Source organism: Dipodomys merriami, unplaced genomic scaffold (genome assembly GCF_024711535.1).
Source record: "Dipodomys merriami isolate MVZ:Mamm:240054 unplaced genomic scaffold, mDipMer1.0.p SCAF_102, whole genome shotgun sequence".
Lineage (NCBI taxonomy): Eukaryota > Metazoa > Chordata > Mammalia > Rodentia > Heteromyidae > Dipodomys > Dipodomys merriami.
Genome location: NW_027202294.1, coordinates 3,829,233 through 3,854,040, shown reverse-complemented (window position 1 = coordinate 3,854,040; position 24,808 = coordinate 3,829,233). Strand labels below are relative to the sequence as shown.

The 24,808-nt window shown below is 40.3% G+C and overlaps 1 protein-coding gene across 2 annotated transcripts in view; it reads left to right on the top strand.

Moving 5' to 3' along the window:
• The first annotated feature begins 320 nt into the window (after positions 1-320).
• Positions 321-24,808, top strand: part of Wnt8b (Wnt family member 8B) — a 48,139-nt gene continuing 23,651 nt past the window's right edge. The window contains exon 1 of one of the 2 annotated variants that reach the window (XM_069993739.1): positions 321-368. The gene's annotated coding sequence lies outside the window, so the exon portion shown is untranslated. Of the gene's footprint in view, positions 369-430; positions 499-24,808 lie in introns of those variants that run through there. The other variant, XM_069993733.1, reaches the window with a different exon arrangement.

Sequence of the window (24,808 nt, the reverse complement as noted above, 5' to 3'; positions counted from 1 at the left end):
CAGTGCTACTTCCAGCCTTTTCAGTTTATGTGGTACGAGGAATCAAACCCAGGGCTTCATGCATGCTAGGAAAGCACCTTACCACTAAGCCACATTTCCGGCCCTACAAGCATTCTTTCTTAATTACAGCTAGCCTTTTGTGATGGGTTATCTTAACTGGCATTCTGATTGAGTTGAAAAAAACCTAGGAGATTAGTAACCTACATCTCTGGGTGGGTCTGGGTGGGGTTGTCAATGATGGTGATGTCTATGACCTAATCAATTGTTCAATCCATTGGTGAATTCAGAATCTTAACTGAGAAGTGCTAGAACTGGGAAGGTGAGGCCTAACTTGAAGACGTGGACCGCTTGGAGTGTGTCTTTGAAGGGTATGTTTTGTCCTGGCTCCTTCTCATTACTCATAATTCTCTCTTGTTCTTCCCCAGAGAGTGAGCAGCTTTGCTCCAGGAGCTCTTTCACCATGGGACCAGCCAACCATGGACTGAAACCTCCAAAAGTGTGAGCCAGAACAAATTTTTCCATCTTTAAACTGTTTCTCTGAGATTTTTTGTCACAGTTATAAAAACTTTGACTAAAATTTTTCTTTAATATGATATTCTAGCCCTACCATAACCTGGGTCTAAGCTTTTTTTGGTCGGTCATGGGGCTTGAACTCTGGGCTTGGGCGCTGTCCCTTCACTCTTCAGCTCAAGGCAAGCGCTCTACCGCTTGAGCCACAGCACCACTTCCAGTTTTGGAGTGGTTTATTGGAGATAAGAGTCTCACAGACTTTCCTGCCCGGGCTGGCTTTGAACTGAAATCTTCAGATCTCAGCCTCCTGAGTAGCTAGGATACAGGCGTGAGCCACCAGTGCCCGCCTGGGTCTAAGCTTTTGAAAACATTTTATGCATTAAGATATAGCACAATATATTTAATGTAATACAACAAAATACTCATGTATCCTCCACCAGTTTAGTATAGTTTAGTCCCTTTTATAAATGTCTCTGGTCACAAATTCTTTCCTAGTGTCCTGAATTTGGTGTTCCATCTGCCCAAGTATATATTGTGTATGTGTGTTTGTCTATGTTTGTATGTATTTATTCCTAAATTGTAGATAGAAGGTAATTTTGTTTTTTGTTTTTTGGGGTTTTTTGGGGGAGGTCTGGTCGTGGGGCCTGAACTCTGGGCCTGGGCACTGTCCCTCAGCTCTTCAGCTCAAGGCTAGCACTCTACCACTTGCACCACAGCACCACTTCCGGCTTTTTTCTTTTTGCTTATGTGGTGCTGGGGAATTGAACCCAGGGCCTCAGGCATGCAAGGCAAGCACTCTACCACTGAGCCACCTTCCCAGCCAATAGAAGGTAATTTAAATCTTCATATTAAATACTTCAAAATACTTAAATAGAATTAATTTAAATATTTAATTAAGTAATTAAAATATTTCCTTCATTTAGTGTTGTATTTGTAATATTTTCCCATAATGATACAGATGTGTCTGTGTGTGTGTGTGTGTGTGTGTGTGTGTGTGTGTGTGTGTGTATTCATTCCATTCTCTGGTTAGATACTGACTTTATTCCCAATGTATTGCTGTGAATATTCCATACCTGTTTCCTTCTTTCCTTCCTTCCTTCCTTCCTTCCTTCCTTCCTTCCTTCTTTCCTTCCTTCCTTTCTTTCTTTCTTTCCTTCTTTCTTTCCTTCTTTCTTTCTCTTTCTCTCTTTCTCTCTTTTTTTCTTTCTTTGTTCTTTCTTTCTTCCTTCCTTTCCCAGTCCTAGGGCTTGAACTCAGGGTCTGGGCACTGTTTCTGAGCTTCTTTTCTTCAAGGCTAGGTCTCTTATCACCTGAGCCACAGCATCACTTCTGGCTTTTTCTGTGTGTGTGCTACTAAGGAATGGAACCCAGAGCTTCATGCATATTAGGCAAGCACTCTACCACTGAGCCACCTTCCCATGCCCCATACCTGTTTTCTTGTGTATAAGAGCTTCTCTAGAATGGAATTTTTAGAATACAGGATAAAAACATGTGTTTTTTTAATTTTTACTTTACTATGCACTGATAAATTGTTCTCCAATATTATACCAACTTAGAGTTTCACCAGTAGTGTGAGAGTTTCCACTGTTCCACTTTCTCACCAACACTTGATACTATCAAACCCCCTTCCAACCTACTTTTGTAGCTTCAATTCCCACTGCCCTATTTCATGAATCTTTTATTCCTGCCAAGTTGTAATACTCACTGGTCCTTGAATGTAGCCTGTACTTAATTTCCATTCTCCCTCAAGATATTATTGAATAGGTACCCCTGTCAAAATTCCTGCTAAATGTCAGGGAAACAAAGGTAAAAGGGCAGGATTTCTGCCCTAGAGGAGATTATAGTTTGTGGGAGAGACAGATTTACAAACAGTTCTACAATATAACTGTCACAGTGAAAGTATGTACAGATACAGATCACACTATGCAGAGTGGCAAAGGAATGGAGGAAAAGTAGTCAGGGAGATGGGGAAGAGGGAAGGGAAGAACTTACAGAGGGAACTTGGCACCTTTGCAGTAATCTTTACCTAATAGATCCATCCCCTGCTTTTTTGTCCATTCATGATCAGCTTGAAGACCGGCTCCCATAATGCCCCATCACCCTTGGAAACAGCATTATATGACCTGAGTTATATTGTTTCATGCTGTAAATATTTATATAAATATACGTTACAGCCTTTACTCAATTATGATTTCAGTAATAGAAGACTGTTCGCCTTCATATCTTCATATCTCCCAGACAGCACAGACTTGTTGACATGCTGCATGGGTTCAGTTAAGGGCTTGTTGGGTGACAGATTAAAATGAAAGGGGATCCATTATTGCTTCCCCTTCTCCCACATACTGGGCTTCAAACATTTTAAGTAATTGCTAAAGTGGACTGCTGTTCACTGCTGCCAAACATAACAGAAAGACTTTTAACACAAGCACTCTTCCTAAGTCATCTACTAGTCCCTTGGTACAATGAACATGTTGTATAACACTGTTAAATTCTGATCAATCCACTCTAGTGTTCTGTTTCTTGCTTGTGTAATATTGCTACATTCTCCCTTTAAAACCTCAGCCAACATTAATCCTTGACCACTGTACCCCTCAGCAGAATGAAAAATACCACATATCTCTTTGTGTGGCAGAGGGGAATGTGACAGGAAGCTTGGGCTTGGAAGCTACGGACTTATATTCTCTAGACTAGTGTTCCTCTGTAACAGAGAAAGACAATTGACTTTTAGTATATACAAGAAATTAATTAAAAATATATTAAAGTCTTGTGAAATAAACTCAAGTTACTTATAGTCAAACTTTAAGGATCAGTGTCCTCATTGTTACTTAGACTTTGGAAGTGCTACTGAGAGCACAGAACCCTAGAGAGGGAGGTAGCAGTTGAACATCCAGAGACTATTTTTTTTTAATATTTAGGGAATAATTGTTGAAAGTCTAGTAGATGTCAGACTACTGTCCAAACTAAGCTCCTACCTCATATGAAAGCAGGGAATTTGATTCTGCGCCAGGGTATTGTGGGATGTGTCCTAGCTCCTAACTCCAGGTCTGTATGGAATAGAGGTTTTCTCCCCAATAGCTTTCCACACATATCTATTTACTAATAGTATAAACATGACATCAGAAAGCGATTAGAAGCTCTAGAAACTTACATGAATATCTTTCCATATTGATGACTTCACTCCCTGAGTTAGAATTTACCCTGCATCCTTCTCAGGTTTTAGGGTTAGCAAAATACAGAGCAGATACAAAGACATCTCAGAGCCCGGGTTGTCCCGCGTCACCTGGTGACCAGCCCAGATACACCTAGGTAAGCTGGGTTTGGAACCGCATCTACTGACAGGACTACCTGAGGAACTCCTTCAAACATGGATCCTTCATGAAGGAGGAAAAGAGGCCAGGATTTGAACATCTTAGCAAGAATCTTTTGATTTCCTTCACAAGGAAGTCCTATTTGCATATAGTCTTAGAACCAAGATGGGAGATGGGGGAGAGAGAAGTTTCTCTTCATGGAGGTATTTGCTTAACAACTACAATATGCTTTATTTTCTTTCAGTAGTTCACAGCATTTCTCTGTCTCTGTCTCTGTCTCTGTCTGCCTGTCTCTCTCTTTCAATTTAAGACTTAGTTGCCAGAACAACCAGGAGAGATGCAGAAAACTGGCCCTTTCACTCTGAGGTCGATGCTAACACATCTTTGGTCACTCTGATCTGGTGGAAAAAGTGAAACTCCTCACAATGTTTCTAGGATGTTCTCACCAGGCTTAGGCTGAGACTCAGCAAGGACTATGATTGGTTCTATACCTTCAGAACTGTAGCCAGAGTTGGGCCAGGTGGGGGCTGCCTCTACTCCCATTAGTAGTCTTCCTATCTGTGAGACAATGAATTTCTCTGTTGGCGCTCTACATTCTCACACCACTCTGCACTCTGACTGTAAAGAAACAGACACCAGACCCTTATAATTCTACACTTGCTATAATCTGAAGGGAGTGCCCTTAATTAACTTTGGTTTCACCAATTTATAGTAGCTCATTCCCCACAGGCTTGTAATTAAATTGAATGAGTCAAAAAAAGGAAAAGATATTAACCAAGGTTGTTTTTTTTCCTATGTCAGTGAAAGATACACTTTTATATTCATCCAAACAGAGCTAAAGCTATTTTTTTTCAGAATCCTGTATTTGTAATCTGTGTCACCAAAACTAACTTAAGGCCAGATAAAGTGTCTAATTCAACCTCCACAACACTGGGCTATGTGAGAATTTCAAAACGGACAAACGGCAATGAAATACCTCTTGTGTCGGCTGAGCATCCCTACTTCTAAGCTCTCAAAATTCTAGACTCTTTGACCTGTCAGGGACCTTAGCTCATGTGACTGCCTCTCAGTCTTGCTACCCAGGACAATTGTCGTCAAAACTGTTCCTTTCATATGAAATCAGTCTTTGGTGCAGCCAATTTTTTTTTTTTTCTTTTTGGGTTACTCCTTTGTAACCCAACTGCCTGAGATGGCTATGAGGGTGTGGGTGTGGCTGGACCCAATACTGACCCCATAGTTCTTTCTTCACAGTGCTCTGCTTTCATGCTGACTCTCATGAATAAAACATATTCACATGACATTTTGTACTTTTCCTTGTTTATTCAGTTTATGCAGATAGCCACTTCCTTTAGGCAAAAAAGCATCTATTCCACGTGTTTAATGGTGATGAAAAGAGGCCTGAAGAAGTTCCTGAACTCACTTAAGAGGATGCAATGGGGCACTTTCAGTTCTGGGATAATAAGCAAAAGTCCTGGACTCCGGGTGAATAATTGTCTGCTTCCTTCCTATTACAAGCTCATCCACTTTCCAGGACCAATACCTTTGTTATTCTGGAAATAAATGTCTGTGTGCCCTGTGAGGAGTAGAGACAGAAGGAGCATAAATTCAAAATCAACCTTGGCTACAGAGTGATACCTTATCATATATGTAAATGATAAAGAAGAGAGGAGAGGAACTGGGCATGGTGGCTCACACCTATAATCCTAGCTACTCAGGAGGCTGAGATCTGAGGATTGAGGTTCAAAGCCAACCTGGGCAGGAAAGACTGTGAGACTCTTATCTCTAATAAACTACTCAGAAAACCAGAAGTGTGGGACTGGGAAGGTGGCTCAGTGGTAGAGCGCTTGCCTTGCATGCATGAAGCCCTGGATTCAATTCCTCAGCACCACATAAGCTAAAAAAAAAAAAAAAAAAAAAAAAGCCGGAAGTGGCACTGTGGCTCAAGTGGTAGAGCGCTAGCCTTGAGCTGAAGAGCTGAGGGACAGCGCCCAGGCCCAGAGTTCAGGCCCCACGACGGACTGAAAAAAAAAAAAAAAAGAGAGAGGAGAGAAGTAAAGGAAAAAGGAAGGAGAGAGAGAGAATAAGAAGGGTTTCATTTTGACTTTTTAGAAAAATTCAAGCTTTGGCCAATTTGGAAATACAAACCTTTAGTAAGGTATGTTTGACAACTTTGTAGAGCCAGGTATCACTTGGAAGAATATATCCAACAGTGGGGTTCAGCCAGGACAGAGCTGCGATGGCCACATGTCCATCTGAAAGTGTGGAAAGGACTCATGGGCCTTTTAACCAGGTCGGGCCATCTCTAGTTGAGACTTTTGGCTCCAAATTGCCTGCTTGGCATGTGCTGGTTGTTCCCATAGCTGTGGCAATTTGGCTTATGAAACGTTTACCCGCAATTTATAATAATGTGACAAAAGGCACAGGCAGACCCAGAGGGCTTTTTAAACTCTACTTTCTTAATTTTTGTTAAAGTACAAAATAAAGTTAGCAGGGAAATTGTCAACAGACCTGCTTGACCATTTGCAGGGCCTCAGCCAGAGAACAAAGGAGGCTCATATCTATGGGCTTATAAAGTAAATGAACAAACTGGTAAATAAAATAACGTAATGGAGTGCTGGTGGATCATGCCAGCTTCTAGCTACTCAGGAAACTGAGATCTGAGGATTATGATTTGAAGCCAGGATTTGGGGCAGGAAAGTCCATGAGACTCTTATCTCCAATTAACCACTAAAGAGCTCAAATCTTGAGTGAAAAGCTAAGGGAAGGCTCCCAGGCTCTGAGTTCAAGCCCCAGTACTGGCCAACAGAGAGAGAGAGAGAGAGAGAGAGAGAGAGGGAGAGAGGGAGAGAGGGAGAGAGGGAGAGAGGGAGGGGGGAAGAATGGGAGAATGGGAGAAAGAAAGAGGAAAAAAACAATAATATAGCCTTATTTTTTTTTACATTGACACATATGCTCTCCTATCCTTGAAGGGCAATCTGGATTTAGAATATTAAATCTGAAAACTCATGCACGGTGATGAATAACTTAATCCCCACACTTGGAAGGCTTAAGCAGGAGGATTGCTAGTTCTCAATCAGTGGGGCTTGTTCAGAGAAAGCTCCTGTCTCAAAAACCAAACAGTCCAAAAGTGGTAAAAAGTAGATGTGTGGACAGACATGGCCCCTCACCCCAGCCTCTAGTCCCTCCTAAAGAGGAGATCACTTGAGATTACTGAAATACCTGAACTTGGGTCTAGCATACGCCAGGCTGCCTTCACATGGCACTTAGATTCCAAAACCTAGTACCAAGCAGTCCCCTGCCCTGCATGACATCTCCTCCCTGCTTTGAGGACTGTAGCACCCCATTCTATTATTTTTGCATGTAAAGAAGTGTATTTTAGTGTGCAATTACCATTAACTCAAACTTAATCTCCCATAATGGAATTAAATCAAAATTGCTCTTTCTCTTCTCTACCATTTTCATTGCCTCTGCTTTCTTTTTTCTTTCCTTCTCCAGCCCTATTTCTTTCATCATGAGTGATTTTAACCCAAAGCCCTTAGTTAAGCAAGGTAGCTGTCATCACCAAGCCAGTAGATGGATAAAGGGGCAGAGGTGTCTAGCATGATGTGTAGAAGGGCCAGACTAATAGTTGGGTTTCAAGGTAACTCTGATTATTGTTTCCTTTTGCCTTAGATCAGCCTAATCTTTATCTATGCAAGTCAAAGGATTTATTGTCAGGCTTGGTTGGCCAGTGGAATTCCATGTCTCACAGATGGGCCTTGTCAAAAGCTCTACCCCAAATATCAAGGAAAGAAAGGTCTCTTGAGGAATTTCAGCACAGTTCTGTCAGCCTCTCAACCTTTCCTTGGCAAATAAACTCGCCAGTGGATAGAGCAGGGCATATTTTAAAATAACTATAAAACCTCTCTCAGTCAGCTAAGAAACTAAAACAGTTAAGTTCTTGGTTTAGGCATGTGATTTGCTGTATATCATCATTCATATCTCCAACCTAGTTATTGAGACATTGGAAAACTAATAAAACTATTTATTAACATGCTTTACACAAATTTTATGTCAATGGCAAGAAGACAAGGTAACACTTCCTGTCCTAAGGATTCATTTGTTAGGTTTGTACATGCAGGCTCTCTTTGGAAACTGGAATGATAAAGTACAGATTTTGTTCTCAAATTTTCCAGAATTATGTGACCAGGGAAAGCTGGCATAAAAGCATCTCTTCCCAAGCCTTTAATATATAAATCCAGAGTCTCAAAATACTTCTGGCCCCCAAAGTCTCAAACTGACCCCTAAATGACCTTAGAACCTACCAGCCCTTCAGTCAGGAGACTGCACACTGCACTGCACTGCTGTGCCTGGCAGCCAGTTCTCAGTTCCATGCTGGAGGCCATGTCTTACTTGTGTGTCCCCTCATCCCTGCATGTCTATGTCCACTCATTTCACCCCATCTAAGAAGAGTTTAAAGTTGATTTGAGCAGAAATCTGAACTCAGGGCTAAACAAAACCAAATCCGTACCCAGAAAGCAGTGTCTCCATGGTGCACAGAAGGTGCACATCTTATTAGATGTGATAGCATAGAAATCAGGCAAAGTCAAGGGATAAGGGAATGAGAGGAACACTATCCTTTCAATGGACTTTACTAAGAGGAAACATGATTTTCTGGGTCTCTGCTTCCAACAAAGCAGTGCTCCCAGAAGAGCAGATTAGGAGGATTTAAGGGATTTAGAGGTTAGCCCAGAATCACCTAGGACTGGAACTTCAGAACAATGTCTTCATTTCCCCCTGTGTTTCCCCTTCTACTCAGGAAAGTTTTTCTGGCCATCACAAACTTCCATTAACTTTTCTGTAAACCATTCCAGTCTAGGGCTGGGAAGGTGGCTCAGTGGTAGAGCGCGTGCCTTGCATGCATGAGGTCCTGGGTTCGATTCCTCGGCACCACATAAGCAAAAACAAAACAAAACTGGAAGTGGCACTGTGGCTCAAGTGGTAGAGCAATAGCCTTGAGCTGAAGAGCTGAGGGACAGCGTCAGGCCCAGAGTTCAGGCCCCATAACTGGACCCCCCAAAAAAAGAAAAAGAAAAACCATTCCAATCTAGCAGAGAGCCCTTAAGTCTGCCCCCAAAATTCATTTTTAAAAGTCTTATTAAATTTCTTTTATTTTCTAACATTATACCAAGCAGTATCCATACAGGTAGGAATTCAACATGGTCCTCAACTTTAAAGAGCTTATAGTTTGGGGCTGGGAAGGTGGCTAAGTGGTAAAGCTCTTGCCTTGCATGCTTGAGGCCCTGGGTTCGATTTCTCAGCACCCATAAGCAAAAAGAAAAAAAAAATGCCAGAAGAGGCACTGTGGCTCAAGTTGTAGAGTGCTAGCCCTGGGCTGAAGAGCGCCCAGGCCCAGGACCAGACCCCCCCCCAAAAAAAAAAAAACAAAAAACAAAAAAACAAAGAGCTTATAGTTTCAAAATTGAAAGGATTCTGGAGACCTAGAACATGTTCTGGAATAACCAGGTGATTCCCTGAGTGTCTCTTATAGATAATGCCATCTTCGGAGTCAGTATTATTGAAACCAAGACCCTGAGTAGGCCACAACCTTAGTGATCACACTCAAATTTTCAACTGCTCTTTAAGGAAAGAGTGTTTGCTTCATTCTTCCTTTGATTCATTTCTGAGGTGTTTTTCCTATAGAAAGCCTTTCCCCTGGGTTGGGGGGGGAGAGCGGGGAGGACTGGGTGGGAGGGGCAGGGGGGGGGAAGATGGGAAGGGGAAACAAAGGAGGAGGCTACAATGCTTGATAAGAAATGTACTCATTATCTTGCCCATGTAATTGTAACCCCTCTGTACAGTATTTTCACAATAAAAAAAAAAAAAGAGGGGCTGGAAGGTGGCTCAGTGGTAGAGCGCTTGCCTTGCATGCATGAGGCCCTGGGTTTGATTCCTCAGCACCACATAAGCAAAAAGCCGGAAGTGGCGCTGTGGCTCAAGTGGTAAAGCGCTAGCCTTGAGCTGAAGAGCTGAGGGACAGCGCCCAGGCCCAGAGTTCAGGCCCCATGACCGGACCCCCCCCCCCAAAAAAAAGAAAGCCTTTCCCCTGATTTACATACATTCAGCAATCCTGAGAGTAATGGGCACGTCTGGTAATGAGCGTAGGGTGGGTGTGAGAATTTTCTGTTCTCCCTGATTCTCTGTCTTGTTTCAGGAGTCATGTGCTGTATTATTCTATAGAATTTATGTTGAAAATCGTCTTTGTAAGCTGGGTTTAACATTTCCTATTTGATTGATTCACTTGATTATTAGAAGAGTATATTAAAACTGTATTATCTGGGCTCCTGAATAAAAACAGTATTTGACAAAGACAGTCCAAATGAGACATAAATCTGAGATGTTTCGACTATGACAATTAATATTTATTCCTTTCTTCCATTTTCTAATTCTGCCTTCAAAATTGTGACTATAGTGAATTTAATCTATAATTTTCAAACCACTAGTTAACAAATGCCCAGTAGATTAGCATATGTAATGTGCATATGTATACATATATATGTATATAGTCTGTAAGCTCAAAATTAAGTTACATAGATATTCAGTATTCATTTCATTCTCTCATTCATACAACCAACATTTACTGGAGGTCTTCTAAGGGGAAGGTATTGTTCTATGTGTTCAGAATATACCAGTAAACTAAATGAAACCAGTACCTTTCCCCATGGAGCTGACTCAACATATAGTTGAGACTATATGTGATTCACCAAAAGTTGCAAATAACAAAATTTGAATGAACTCTGTTTTCACAAGGGAAAGGGGAGAACTGACCCAGACTTGCATCATTGGATAGTTACGGCATGACATGGTCACCAGGCCCCTAGGGTTGAGCTCAGGAGACATGATTGTAGCCCTGGCTCTCCAGATCCTCCTTGCTATTTTTGGTTCTGTGTTTCCTCATCTGTTATTTGGTGGCCCTAAATTTCATAATCTCAAAAGTCCCTTGTGGGATGGAATAGTCAATGATTCTAGGATATGTAATAGATATTTACTTGTTTAATTAAGATAAGTGTATATACAATGGAAGGTACAGACCACAGGAGCTCATTTGTTTATTTAATATTTACTTATTTTTGCACTGATGGGATTAGAATCTGGGGCTCTGTGCATAGCAGACATACTCTCTACCACAGAGCCACACCCTCAGCCCAGATTTGGGGTGGGGAGGGAAGGGTTGGTTTGTTTGTTTTGTCTTGCCATCCTGGGGCTTGAACTCAGAGTCTGGGCACTGTCCCTGAGCTTTTTTTGCTCCAGGCTAGCAATCTGCCACTTGAGCCACAGCATCACTTCCAGCATTTTTCTGTGTATGTGGTACTGAGGAATGGAACCCAGGGGTTCATGCGTGCTAGGCAAGCACTCTACCCAGCCCGAAATCTAGGTTTTAAGTAAAGAAATAGGTAGGACTCATCATAAACTCATACACCTCCATTAGCCACAGCACAATATAGAATTGTATGTTATATTTAGAGCAATGACCCTGAGGCATTGCAGGATGTTGAATCAGTAAGAGATTTAATCATGTTCATTAGACTACTTATTAAAGCAGAAAATAGACTGAGGCTATTTAGAGAATTTTCAAACAAAAAGTATCTTCTCATTAACCCATAGTTAATCAGAAACTCAATTAACCAATATCTTCTAGGCTTTACTTTTACTGTTTTCAGACTTATTTATGTTTCCTTACAACCATGACCAAATCACTGATCCAGTTTCTGGCCATTGCACATTTATACCATGAAAATCTATGGATTCTTTTTCCCTGCAACAATATGAAATGCTTCCTTGCAAAACCATTACAGCAAATGAAAACAGCCACTTCTATAAGAAATAGGCATGATTAAAACCATACGATTCTGAGTTTTGCACTAAAGCAATTTGATATATTGTATTAAGTATATGTGGAATTGGAAAACAAATAGAAAATAAGAAAACATCTACTTTCAAAGTGTCATAATCCTTCCTAAATTGTAAACATCTCTAAATATAAAGCTGTTTAGGAAGAGTTTCTGGAGCCATGCCCCTTCCTAGGGGGCTGAGGATCAGAAGGGCTGCCCAACTTGACTTACTATGTCCAAGACTCCAGAGCTAAAGCAAATTCTAAAATTTTAGTGGGCAGGTAAACTGGCTCAATTACGTGGAACAATAAAGCAAGTTTTAAAAGTGAGTTTAGTCTTATAATCGATATTTGATGGAAACATTGAGGGAGTTTTTTGTTTGTTTTTTGTTTTGTGTTTTGTGTTTTGGCCAATCCGGGGCTTGAACTCTGGGCTTACATGCTTCTTTTGTTCACTCTACCTCTTAAGCCACAGTGCCACCTCCAGCTTTTTTGAGTAGTTTCTTGGAGATAAAAGTCTCATGGCGTTTCTTGGCTTCACATCTCAATCCTCAGATCTCAGCCTCCTGAGTAGCTAAGATTAAGGTGTGAGCCACTGGTGCCTAACTTGAAGGAGGTTTTAAAGTGTGGTCCATTATATTAATTCTGTAGACTCATTTGTAGTCTAACTTTTCCATCCAAAACTATAACTTTTAGGTAGGCTGTGGTGGCACACACCTGTAATCCCCACACTTGTAAGGTACAGGCAGGATTACAAATTACACATCAGCCTGGACTACATAGCAAGATGATCTCAAAAAAAAAAAACAACAAAATTATAACTTTCCTTTGTGTCTCTAGAGTCATTCCTTTTCTTTAAACTGCTGTGGGGGGACTCATTTTTTTGATTATGAATATCTCTTCAAATGTTATCATCCACCAAAATATTTCCCTTTTGTGAAAATGCTAGCCTTCCTACATCTTCAGTTCATGCTGTCTTACATTTGACCCTCTATTTCATTTTCTGGTCTCAACTATTTCCTTTCCTTGTGCCACTGACATTTTTTTTCCAATGTAAATTTTACTATTTTATTTGTGAAAAAACTACAAGCAGAATTCATAAATAGACATTTCTATTTAAAGCAGGAAAATGATAAAGTGGCTTCTAATAACATAGTCGTGCACATGCCAGTAACAGGAATATATTAACATCTTTTATTTGCTAGACAAAGAGCAGTGCCCAATATAAATTTCCCCAAAACATTTAAGACCTGTGAATTTCTGACCAGTTCATAAAACCACCAACACTGACATTTTTATTCCTTTCCCACTTCTTCTGTACTCTTCACTCTTCTAAACCACCTTACGTCATTATTCAACCTATCAGCCTTAATGGTTGTTTAGTGCATATCCCACAATGTATGTGGCACTGCTGCAAGATATAAGAGATGTTGGCTTGGAGCTTGAAGTCCTAAGGCTTAGAGTGTGGTCAGGGATACAGCTAATATATCCAAGGAAACAAATCAATGAAGAAACCATTACACTAGCCCCCACAAACTTGGCTATCAGTGGAATGCTAGAGCTATTTAGAGTAGCTACAAGAATCAAAACAGAGAAATAAAGCCAAGCAACCATCTGCCAGGAAATGTTAGGCCAATCTGGAGAATAATACACTCTTCTCAGTGCTAACTCCTCACGTTAGGGCCTAAGTGCATCTATTAGAATGAAATCATTGTTGGCAAGGATGTAAATTAGTAAAGTCATTATGGAAAACATGATGGAGGCAACTCAAAAATAAAGAAAACAACAACAAATAGAACTACTGAATGATGTAGCAATCTCATTACTGGTTATACATCAGAAAGAGATAATGTCAGTATGTTGAAGAGTCTTCTGCACTGCCTTGCTCATTGCAGTATCTTGGGTATCCACATACCTAAATTTCCAACAAGGGACAAATGGCTAAAGAAAATTGGTATAAATACACTGTAGAATACTACTTTTTCCATAAAAAGAACACAATCTTGTCTTTTGCAACAACATAGGTGGATCAGGGGGTCATTATCTTAAAGAAAATAAAACAGGAACAGAAAATTAAACACCACATGATGCAAAAAGCTGAAGTTGTAGACGTTAGGAACAATATAATGCTCACCATGGGCTGGGGAAAGTATGGAGGTGGGAACTATGAGGAGAGACTGGTGACTAGATATAAGATAGGGGTTAATAGAAGGAATAAGTTCTGGCATTCTGTGATCAATAGAGTATAGTTTAAAATGATGTATCATGTATCTCACAATGTTTAGAAGGGAGGATTTTCAATATACTCAACAGAAAGATATGATAAAGGTTCAAGGTCATTTCAGTTACCCAGAAATGATCATTTTACAATGTGTACAGTAACCAAAATGTCACTTGTACCCTATAAATATGTAAATTATTATATATTGGTCAAAAATGTTTTATAATAAGATGAATAGTTTGTAACTATTTCCTCCCATTCTCCAGGCTGGCTCTCAGTTCTGTTCATTCCTGTGCTATGCAGAAACTTTTTAGTTTGATATAATCCCATTTGTCTCTTTTTTCTTTTGCTGCCTATGCATTTGGTGTCACTCCAAAATCTATCATGCAGACCTTATGTCTTGAAGTGTTTCTCTTATGTTTTCTTGTTGTAATATCATTGTTTTAGTTTGACATTTAGGTTTTTCATCCACTTTGAGTTGATTTTTGTGTGCAGAGAGAGAAAAGAATCTAGTTTTATTCCTTTGCATATGAAGATTGATATATAGGATATATAAAGAACTCAAACAATTTGACATTAAAAATATAATTTATAATTGGGGTAGGGTGTGGCTCAAGTGGTCAAACACTGCCCAGCAAGCACAAGGCCCAGCATCCAAACCCCAGTAACAGCAAAAACAGGGGAGGCTAAAAACTAAACAGATATAACAAAAAACAAATTTTAAAATGGACTAAAGAACTGCAGAGATACTTCTAAAAGATATAAAATAGCAAACAAGTACAGTCTCACCAATCATCAGAGAATGTAAATCAAAACTACAATTAGTTATCTCTTCCAGTTAGAATGGCTATTATTTTTTAAAAAGCAGTCAAAGGTATAGAGAAGGGGGAGACTCGTATATTTTTGTTGGTAGGGATGTATATTAGTGTAGTCATTATGGAAAACTGTGGACAGCTCTCAGTAACTAAAAATAGAACAACCACAGGGTCTAGCAATTCTCTTACTACATATAATCAAAGAAACTGATATCATTACCCCCCAAAATATCAACCATCCCCTGTTTATTGAATTACTGTTATTATTACCTGAAATATACAATCAATACAGATGACCTTCAGTGGGTAACTGAACAAAGATATAGATATAGGTACCACTAAATGAATAATGAAATAAGTCATAGAAAGACAAATGCCACATGATCTACTCACTTGTGGATACTAACAAGTTAATCTTACAGAAGAATGGAATGGAATAGTGGTCACCAGAGACTGGGAAGAGAAAAGGAAGGGAGGAGAGAAAGACATTCAATAAAAGGTACTAACAACATATAGAGTAGCATAATTGTTTTGATTCTTTAGTCCACTAAAGTTAAAACCACATCCTAAATATTTAAGCACATACTCCTTTGTGTGTGCTAGCACTGGGGCTTGAACTCAGGGCTTTGAAATCTTGCTTGGCATTTTCACTCAGGGATCTACCTCTTGAGCCATACTTCCAGTCTTTCCATACACTTAATTGTTAGAAAAGTATCAAATTCCTAATATAAAAGTGACTAATGCCCCAAAAGATGGAAACTCTTATTACTTTGATTATTATACATTGTATATTTGTATTGAATTACCATAATGTGCATTATAAAAAGACACAAATATATCTACATAAAAAGGCAGTTTATTTTTGTTGGTCCTGGGCTTGAACTAAGGGCTGGGTGCTCTCCTTGAGTTCTTTTGCTCAAAGCTAGCACTCCACCACTAGGCATCACTTCCAGTTTTCTAGGGGTGAATTGGAAATAAGAGTCTCATGGATTTTCCTGCCCTGGCTGGCTTTGAACCACATTCCTCAGAGTAGCTAGTATTGTAGGTATGAGCTCCTGGCTGCAGTTGATTTTTCTAAAGAAAGCATCCAAGTAGATTGGTGGATGTACATACATTTTAATACGTCTTCCTTCTAGTCGTATTAATTTAGGTGTCACTAAACATTCCATTGAAGGAAGTATGGCACAAAAATCAGAAGTGTGTGTGTGTGTGTGTGTGTCTGTCTGTCTGTGTGTCTGTGTGTCTGTGAGTGTCTGTGTCTGTGTGTGTGTGAAAGAAAGGGAAGAAAGAGAAAGTAAATTTGCCAGGAAGGAAGGAATCAATGAAAAGATGCAAAATTAGAACAATAATGTAGTGGCCTGTATGTCGTCAAGTAAAAATATCACAGACAATAGGATTGATCCATGAATTACTGCCTGACTCATGGGTACCACATAAAATAAATAGAACTCTTTTCCATGACATATCTGACAGTGGCTTCTATTATAGACAAATGTATGTTTACAAGTGTTTATATAGGGATTTGGGGACCACCATAGTTTTACCCTGATCATGATAGTTATTATCAGGACACATTATTATTATCAGGACACATTGACTTTAATCTCCTCACAAGTCTTGCTCAACTCTCTGTGCTTAGTCTCTTCCCAGCCTTTTCCAGTTTCACCAGCGGTGGTTCGTGGTTTCTGATCTGGAGCAGATTCTCCCCTCCATGCCCTGGATGTTCACTAAGATCATCCACCTAGGTAGGCAAAGGAAATCAGTATGTAAGAACGTGAGGACGTGCTGCCCCCTGCAGGACTCCTTGGTACCTGCAGTCCCACTATCTATTAGGACAGCGTCCAGTACTTTTCCACAGGCTGTTGTTTCTCTCCACCATGAGGCGCTGCTATTCCAAGTGTCATGTCCAGCCAGCTAATGGAAGCTAAACTTCACGACAGCAAGAATGAGAAGGGATTGGGAGAAAAGAAAATTAAGGAAGAAAGCTAACAGACTTCTTGCCAGATGAGGCTTCCTAAGGACCCATTGTTTCTAACTCATTTCAGTGAGGAAAGTTATTGCTTACTTCATTCTGGAATATTTGGTCTAACAGTTCAGAAACCTGGCTGAGAAACAGAATCACCAGGGAAATTGCTTTAAAAAATTTTTTTATTGTAAAGATACTGTACAGAGGGGTTCCAGTTACAGGAGTAAGGTAATGAGTACATTTCCTATGGAGCATTGTTACCCCAGCCTTTGTTTTTCCTCTACCATCCCTTCCCTCCCCACCTCCCCAACGATCCCCCCTCCCAAGTTGTAAAGTTTGTTTTCAACATAGTGTCTTGTACGTCTCATTGTTACGATTGGGTCATCCTTTTCTTTTTTCTTTTTTTTTTGGGGGGGGTCCAGTTGTGGGGCCTGAACTCTGGGCCTGGGTGCTGTCCCTCAGCTCTTCAGCTCAAGTCTAGCGCTCTACCTTGGGCCACAGCACCACTTCCGGTTTTTTTCTGCTTATGTGGTATGAGGAATTAAACCCAAGGCCTCATGCTTGCAAGGCAAGCACTCTACCACTGAGCCACGTTCCCAGCCCCACAATTCAGTCATCCTGTATCCTTATTTCAGCATTTTGTTATTTCCCTTCCCCTCCCCAAATTAGAAAAATGTATATACAAGATGTAGAGCTCCAGAATCAAATACAGTGAAAACAGGGGTTATACTATGCAGGAAGAACATACAAGAGAAACAAAAAAATTCACATAGTACATTAAAAACAACAGTGACAAAGAAAAAACCTCTTGTGTCCCTATCTTGGGGTTCATTTCACTTAGCATCATCTTATATGGTCATATGTACATAGCTTTTGACCTTTTCTGCTTGTCTAGTAAGATTATCCTAGACATATACTAGTTATTGCAAATAAGGGAAACCATGGGACTTGTTTCTTTGGGTCTGGCTTACTTCACTTAAAATAATTTTTTCCAAGTCTTTCCATTTCCTAAATAATGGGCAGTGTCATTCTTTCTGATGGAGGCATAGAATACCATATATATATATATATATATATATATATATATATATATATATATATATATATATATATAGTCACATTTTCTTGATCCATTCATCTACTGAGGGGCATCTGGGTTGGTTCCATATCTTAGCTATGGTAAATAATGCTGTGATAAACATAGTTGTGCTGGTAGCTTTAGTGTGGCCTTGTTTCTGATCATTTGGGTAAATGCCCAAAAGTGGGATTGCTGGGTCATAGGGGAGCTCTATGTATAGTCTTTTGAGGAACCTCTATACTACTTTCCAAAGTAGTTGAACAAGTTTACCCTCCCACCAACAATGCAGTAGGGTTCCCTTTTGGCCACATCCCTTCCAGCATCTGTTGTTATTAGATTTCTTGATTATAGCTATTCTAACTGGGGTAAGGTGGAATCTCAATGTTGTTTTGATTTGCATTTCTTTTATAGTTGAGCATTTCTTCATGTGCCTATTGGTCATTCTTATTCCTCTTCAGAGAAGTTTCTCAGAAATTGTTTTTAATGTACAGATGCTCTGATTTTATTACAAGAAACCCTGATCCATAAATTTGGGGAGGGATTGGGTCATCTCTCTTCAAAAAATCTCCCAGGATGATCATGGGTGTACTGTTTACAAAAGAAATGAAAGAGAGGAAGCTATTTTAAGGGCAATCAATCCTGTGTTTTTATAAATAAATAAACAAACAAACAAACAAAAACTTTTTTAAAAAGCCCATGGTACCAGGGCCCTGAGCTCAAGCCCTACAATTGAACAAAAAAACAAGAAAAAAGAAAAAGAAAAATCTTATTGAGAGCTATGTGTCCGCGAGTCTTTAAGAAGTGAGCACAAAGTTTATTGAGCATGCCCCTCTTATCGGTGAGGTACCTGCCTACTAGGTAGATTCTATTCAGTATTTCCTGAAGCCTGGTTCATGCAAAGGCTTTGTGACCCAACAGACGGTGGGTGCCTAGAACCTGCTTCCCTGGGTCCTCTGTGTACTGAACATCCCAAGGAAGGAGCCAGGGGACCTGGCTGTCCTCAGCATCATTCAGGGCTAGGTCTGAATCCTGAGTGACTTGCAAGTTTCTGACTAAGTTCACCTGAGGAGGCTGGGCTGCTCAATATAACAAACCCCTAGAGCATACTTGGAGAAACATGGCTTTTAAAATGGCCTAGTCCTAAACTGAGTACCAAAGCTTTCAGGGGCCTGGCAGACGATATGGGCATGTAAAGGGGAATGGAAACGGTTTGCCTTTTATGTCTTCTTCACCTGCTTGGAATCAATTTTAAATGCATTTTAAAATAATATTCTAGACAAATAAGATTTGTCTCTGAGTCCAGAGAGGATGAGGTACTTGCTCAGTGACTCACACTGTGGTAGAACCAACCCCAAAGCCTCTTGTTCAGAACCCCATCATGTTCTACCCCACTAACCTCCTTCTTTGACCCAAGATGAACCCCACAACTAATTTGGAAGAAGGAAAAGCAGCACTGAGAAATCCCAAGCCAAAGTACCCTTTACTCCCATCATTTGTCCAAACAGGACTTTTTCCTACTTTCTGTGCAGTCTTTGCTCCTGGCCATGAGCGTGGAGATCTCTCAGACTACGGACCAACAGCCCCAATGACAGGAGGTCCTGAGGAAATTGAACACTAGTAAGTGTTTTTCAGAGCAGCAGCCAAAAGCACCCTGTATTCTTCCTGGGAGAACCATATACTTCGAAACTGGGCAATCACAAGAACTATCATACTGCATTTGTCTTTAGAGATGACCCCACTATTTGTTAAGTAGAAAAATAAGAATGTAAAGTGCTAGAAAAGATAGAAAATGCTTGAAAAATATATGTCCCTATAGCTTAACAGTAAATACCTTAGTGTGGGGAGGGGCATAGGATTAGGAGAGGAGGGCTATTTCATTTTTTATTTTAAATACCTCTGGAGTTTTTAAACAAGTAGAATGTTTTATTTCTGAACATTTTTTCCAAAGATAAAATAAGCATTTTAAACAGAGAGCAGTTATGACAGTTCTCTAATCCCTCCAAATTTCTCCTAAACACTAGAAGAAACACTGTATAGCTGGTGTAAATACTACGTCAGAACCAGCAATAATTCATAAAGAGAATGAAGTAGGTTCAGCCAGGCCGATGTCTACCATGCCAGTCTTCTAGCTTATTCTCCCGCCTCTACATTTCTTCACTGTTCCATCCCTGTCTCACCCCTTGCCTGCATCCCTTCCACCTTTGTTCTCCCGCTTCACAGGCAATTGCCTGCTTGCTCATGTGATTCACCTTTAGAATAAGGACTGTGTCCTGTTGAACACCTACTATATGCTAACTAATGAATATGTAGTATTGCAGCTTAAAGATTATAGTATTTATAGAACCCAATGGAATCTCATGGTACCTCCAACTTCCATGTAAGATAGTATATTTAAACATGAGGCATATAGATTCCATTTCTAAGTATTTATTCAAAATAAGTAGAAATCTATGCCCAATAAAGTACATGTTTGGTATAGTTTGCAGCTTTAATGTCTCTCAAAGGTCCATATGTTAAAAACTTGGTTTCCTTCCTTCCTCCCTCCCTTCCTCCCTCCCTCCCTTCCTTCCTTCCTTCCTTCTTTTCTTTCTTTCTTTCTTTCTTTCTTTCTTTCTTTCTTTCTTTCTTTCTTTCTTTCTTTCTTTCTTTCTTTCTTTCTTTCTTTCTTTCTTTCTTTCTTTCTTTCTTCTTTCTTTCTTGCCAGTCCTGGAGCTTGAACTTGGGGCCTGGACACTGTCTTTTGCTCAAGATTAGCACTCTTGAGCCACAGTACTGCTTTTTCTCAGTAGTTTATTGGAGATAGGAGTCTCATGGACTTTCCTGCCCAGGCTGGCTTTGAACCGCAATCCTCATATCTCAGACTCCCAAGTAGCTAGAATTACAGGTGTGAGCCACTGGCACCTAACTAAACTTAACCATTTTTTTGGGGGGGGGTCCAGTCGTGGGGCCTGAACTCTGGGCCGGGGCGCTGTCCCTCAGCTCTTCAGCTCAAGGCCAGTGCTCTACCACTTGAGCCACAGCACCACTTCCAGCTTTTTTCTTTTTGCTTATGTGCTTATGTGCCTCATGCATGCAAGGCAAGCGCTCTACCACTGAGCCACCTTCCCAGCCCAACTTACCCATTTTTAAGTGTCATTCATTTAAGTACATCCAAATGGATGTGAATCAGATCTTACTTTTCTCTTTCTTCCTTAGCATGTCCAAAGATAGAAACCTTAGCTTTGAAATTTATATTAAAATGTTTTTATCTCCACTCTATAATGATTATATGCATAGTATTTTCATATTTGTTGTATAATAAACACATATTTAATCCAAATAAGGGATGATACAGATTTGAAGCAGGTTGACATTAAAAGGATTGGAAAGGCTGACTCCCCACAGGACTTAAAGTAGAACTAATAGGTATAAGTAAGTGGGATAGATATTATCAAGAATTGATTCTGAGACCTTTAATCTGGATGACTGGAATTCCATTAACAGTGGGATATTGACAAAGAGATCACTGACCTAATGGCAAGAACATAGCAATGAGCTGGGTAGCTCTAGATTTCTAATACCATTCTCCTTGAAGAAAAGTGGCTGATTGCCAGAAGCCAGGGGTTTAGGCCTGTAATCCTAGTTACTCAGAAGGCTGAGATCTGAGGATCACATTTCAAAGCCAGCTGGGTCAGGAAAATCCATGAGACTTGTATCTCCAATTAACCACCAGAAAACTGAAAGTGGCGCTGTGGCTCAAAGTGGTAGAGCATTAGCCTTAAGCAAACACAGGGACAGCACCCAGGCCCTGAGTTCCAGCCCCACAGCTGACCAAAAAAAGCTCAGAAACTGTGCCCAGGCCTTGAGTTCTAGTCCCATGACCAACAACAACAAGAACACAAAAAGCTGATTCTTATACAAGGGCAGAAAATGTATAAGATAAGCTAGATCATCCTGTAGTACCAGAAAGAATGGACATGCTAAGGAAGAAAAAGAAAAAAGAAAGAAAATCAAATCTTACAACAGTAGAGGTTTGTCAGAAAGATCCAGGAGCCAATAGGAAAAGGTCCCAATGGCCAAATCTAGGGCAATTTGAGTAAGAAAATAAATAATGCAATAATGGATTCTAGTCCAAGAGAAAACACAAGTGTCCATTATTTCTTAATGATATAAGGAAAAAACTAAAATAATGAATGAATAGAGAATAGATACATCTTCCATGGAGAAGAATCCTAAATAATTTTATGTGTGATATTCTGTCCCCAAGAATGTGGAGGATAATTTTGTATTTCTTTTCTTTCTTTCTTTTTCTTTTTTTCCAAGTCCTGGGGCTTGTGAACTCAGGGCCTGAATGCTATCTCTGAGCTTCTTTTTTAGTGCAAGGTTAGCACTCTACTACTTGAGCCACAGTGCCACTTCTGGCATTTTCGGTGTATATGGTACTGAGGAATCGAACCCAGGGCTTCATGCATGCTAGGCAAGCACTCTACTACTGAGCCACATTCCCAGTCTAGTCTTGTATTTAAGTCTTGACCATTCATCTGGACTTTCTTCCAAAGATTACAGAAAGGAGAAAAAGAATAACCTAATGGCTGAACACAAATCAGTGCCCCAGCCAGATGATCAAGGTCTACACTAACTGTGATAAATCATGTTGACAGTATGCACTCTTTATGATATGGCATACAATATGATATGATATGATATGATATGATTTAACTGGTTCTTTACCTCTATGGTCTTCCTCCCTAAACTTATAACTGCAGCATAACCACAATTAAACTAAGGGATATCAAACAAATACCTAACCAGTACTTCCAAAAACAGTCAAAGTAATCAAAAACAAGGAAAGCTTGAGAAACTACCATGGCCAAGAGGATCCTATATAGCATTGCTACTAAATGTAATGTGATATCCTTTATAGGATCCTAAAACAGAAAAGGGATATTTAGATAAAATCGGTGTATATATGAATACCATGTGAAATTAAGAATTAATATATTATTACTGATTGGTTAATTGTAAAAGCTGTATTGTGGCCGGGCGCTGGTGGCTCACGCCTGTAATCCTAGCTACTCAGGAGGCTGAGATCTGAGGATCGCGGTTCAAAGCCAGCCCGGGCAGGAGAGACCGTGAGACTCCTATCTCCAATAAACCACCAGAAAACCGGAAGTGGCGCTGTAGCTCAAGTGGTAGAGCGCTCGCCTTGAGCTGAAGAGCTGAGGGACAGCGCTCAGGCCCAGAGTTCAAGCCCCACGACCGACAAAAAAAAAAAAAAAAAAAAGCTGTATTGTGTAAACATAAAGTATTAATTATAGGTAGTAATTAAATGAGGGATAGATGAGAACACTTTATGTAATCTCTGTATATTTCTATAAATTTGAAAATGTTCTAGAAAATAAAATGTCTTTTAAAAATAAAGGAAATGGGTCTGGGAATGGGGCTTAGTGGTAGAGTGCTTGCCTAGCATGTATGAAGCCCTGGGTTCGATTCCTCAGTACCACATAAACAGAAAAAGCCAGAAGTGGTGCTGTGACTCAAGTGGTAGAGTGCTAGCCTTGAGCAAAAAGCTCAGGGACAGTGCCCAGGCCCTGACTTCAAGCCCCAGGACTTGCAAAAAGAATAAATAAATGAATAAAGTAAAATACAGGGAATAATCAACACATATAGCCAATACATAAAAGAACAAAAATTTAATAATAAAATTACAAAGTTTTGACCCAGACCTTTTACTTCTAGTTATATGACAGACTAAAAATCTGAACAACTCTCTCATCGAAAGTAACTGAAAATTCTAGACAAACTATTTTTAAACATTTTCTTAAATGAATTTAATGAGCTAACAAAGTAAGAAGGAACCATGTAAAGTCAAATAAATAAGTGAAAGTATGGGCTGGGAAGGTGGTTCAGTAGTAAAGCGCTTGCCTTGCATGCCTGAGGCCCTGGGTTCGATTCCTCAGCACCACATAAGCAAAAAGAAAAAAGCCGGAAGTGGCGCTGTGGCTCAAGTGGTAGAGCACTAGCCTTGAGCTGAGGAGCTGAGGGACAGCGCCCAGGCTCAGAGTTCAGGCCCCACGACTGGACCCCCCCGCCCCGAAAAAAAAGAAAGAAAGAAAGAAAGTAGCCAGGCACAGGTAGCTTATGCCTGTAATCCTAGCTACTCAGGAGGCTGAGATCTGAGGATCACAGTTCAAAGCCAGCCTCAGCAGAAAAGTCCATGAGACTCTTTTTTTTTTTTGGGGGGGGTCCAGTCGTGGGGCCTGGACTCTGGGCCTGGGCGCTGTCCCTCAGCTCCTCAGCTCAAGGCTAGTGCTCTACCACTTGAGCCACAGCACCACTTCCGGCTTTTTTCTTTTTGCTTATGTGGTGCTGAGGAATCGAACCCAGGGCCTTAGGCATGCAAGGCAAGTGCTCTACCACTAAGCCACCTTCCCAGCCCCTCCCTGAGACTCTTATCTCCAATAAACCACCAGAAAACTGGACATGGCACTGTGGCTCAAGTGGTAGAATGCTTGCCTTGAGCTGAAGAGCAGAGGAACAGCGCTCAGGCCCAGAGTTCAAGCCCCACGACCAACAATGTGTGTGTTTGTGTATGTGTGTGTGTGTGTGTGTGTGTGTGTGTGTGTGTGTGTGTGTGTGTGTGTGTGGTGTGTGTGTGTGTGTGTGTGTGTGTGTGTGTGTGTGTGTGAAAGTAGTAAAATAAAGTAAGTTCTGAAGAAAGGTAAGCTCTCAAGAAAATCCTGAAATAGATTTGCTGCTGTCTTTCTAGATGTGGTGGGGTCGGGGGAGAGTCTCTCCTAGCGTGGGGTTCAAAATTGCCTAAGTTAGGTTTGAAATCCCCAATGAAGACATAGTCTGGAGAAGTAAATAACAAAATATTGAGAGCAAGATCCCTAAATCAACTGGCCAGAATAATCTAGGTCATGAATTAGTTTACTAATTCTTTACCTTTTGCTTTAGTGGTAAGGTAGATCTGGCCAGTGAGTTCTGAAGCAACAGGAAGAGAACAAAGATGAACCATTACCTCTGGAGAATCAGTAAGAAAGGTGATGTGGATGCTA